This window comes from Bison bison, unplaced genomic scaffold (genome assembly GCF_000754665.1).
Source record: "Bison bison bison isolate TAMUID 2011002044 unplaced genomic scaffold, Bison_UMD1.0 scf7180017864506, whole genome shotgun sequence".
Taxonomy (NCBI): Eukaryota; Metazoa; Chordata; class Mammalia; order Artiodactyla; family Bovidae; genus Bison; species Bison bison.
The window spans coordinates 2,198,631-2,200,671 of record NW_011495063.1 but is presented as its reverse complement, the minus strand read 5'-3'; positions in this window follow the sequence as shown (position 1 = coordinate 2,200,671).

Sequence of the window (2,041 nt, the reverse complement as noted above, 5' to 3'; positions counted from 1 at the left end):
CGTGTTCTCTCTCTCTCTCTCTCTCTCTCACACACACACACACACACACACACACTGCATATTACTACATTATTTTAGCTTTCTTCTGTTTTATACCAAATCTTGTTTTATTCCTGGACAGAGGTTTACCCAGGATGCATTGGGGTCAGGTTGGTTCCTGCGGGAGGCAAAAGTGAAAAATCACATAAAAGATAAAACTGGACTTCCCTGGCAGTCCAGTGGTTAAGACTCAATGCTTCTACTCTAAGGGGTGCGGGTCAGATCCCTGGTCTGAGAGCCAAGATCCCACATGCTGCGTGGCCAAAATAAATAAATAAATAAAATACAACAGAGCTTTGCCTGGTACCACCTTTCCCAGTCTCAGAAGCCTCTACCACTGCGTGAGGGACTTGGGTTGCTGGGCTTCAGTGCCTCTCAACTAGGCTGGGTTCGGGTTCAGAATGTCAACTTGAGAGCCTTCAAGCTTCTCCTACCAACCAACACAGTGTTTCTTCTATCTTCTTCCTCTTTAATTAACTATAGTAAGCAGTGAGAATTTTCTAGGACCTCCTCTTATATCTTATGAAATCTAAGCTTCTACAGTACTATTTTTTAATTTATTTAATTAAAGGATAATTACAATATTGCGTTGGTTTCTGCCATACATCAACATGGATCAGCCATAGGTATACATATGTCCCCTCCCTTGTGAGACTCCCTCCAACCTCCCAACCCATCCCATCCCTCTAGGTTGTCACAGGGCCCTGGTTTGAGTTCCCTGAGTCATACAGTAATGTTTTGCTGTTAAAAGCCTCAGAAATCTTCTCGAGTCCTAAATTTCCCAACTATGTTCCTGTTTGCATGGCCTCCACCACAGTTTATCTAACTGCAGTATATAAGCAAAGATATTTTGAGTTTTTTTCCCCATAGGTGGCCATAAGCTAAATGTACTCTCTATGATACTATCCATGAAACCAAGTTTCTATTCTAGGGCTGTTGGACACTGGCCATCATCTACCCTGAGGCACTGACTGCTTTGAAGCCACAGGCAGTGAGCAACACAGGCCCGGAGGCTTTCTCACACTTGGCTGCCCCCCAGCTCAAGAGAGGACATGCTCCCACATTTGAACAGTTTGATCCAGCAGCAATTCAAAGTACTCCTCTTCAAGTTCTGTTTCTGAACTTTCTGCAAACTCTGTATTCACAGGGCTCCTCTTGCAAACATATTTGAGAATAAAGGAGACTTGGGGCTTCCCTGGTGGCTCAGTGATCAAGAATCTGCCTGCCAGTGCAGGAGACAAGGGTTTGATCCCTGGGTCGGGAAGATTCCCTGGAGAAGGAAGTAGCAACTCAATCCAGTATTCTTGTTTGGGAAGTCCCATAGACAGAGGGCCCTGGTGGGCCACAGTCCATGGGGTCACAAGAGCAGGACACAACTTAGTGACTAAACAACAAAAACAAAGGAGAGTTAGTCTTATCCTCTCTCCTAATTTAGTTTAATCCTATAACTGCTTCTCAATGCAATCTTGTTTCCACAATAGGCCCCGGTTCACTGAATACTGTTCACCCTCTGGGACTCCTTCATCACCATCCTTCTTGATATAGTAACAATTTACTATAAGCTTAATTTTAGCATTCAGCATATAATGAGCATTTTCTCATGCCAATTGTTGCTCTAAGCCCTTGACACACAGTACCTCATTTTATTCTCACTGCAACCTTATGAAGTACCAGAATTTAAGATGCTTTGGTAAGGTTACATGTGTAGTCAGAGCTGCCATTTGAAGGCACAATTTATCAATTCAGTCAGTCAGTTCAGTCGCTCAGTTGTGTCCGACTCTTTGCGACCCCATGAATTGCAGCACACCAGGCCTCCCTGTCCATCACCAACTCCTGGATTCACTCAGACTCATGTCCATCGAGTCAGTGATGCCATCCAGCCATCTCATCCTCCATCATCCCCTTCTCCTCCTGCCCCCAATCCCTCCCAGCGTCAGAGTCTTTTCCAATGAGTCAGCTCTTTGCATGAGGTGGCCAAAGTACTGAAGTTTCAGCTTTAGCA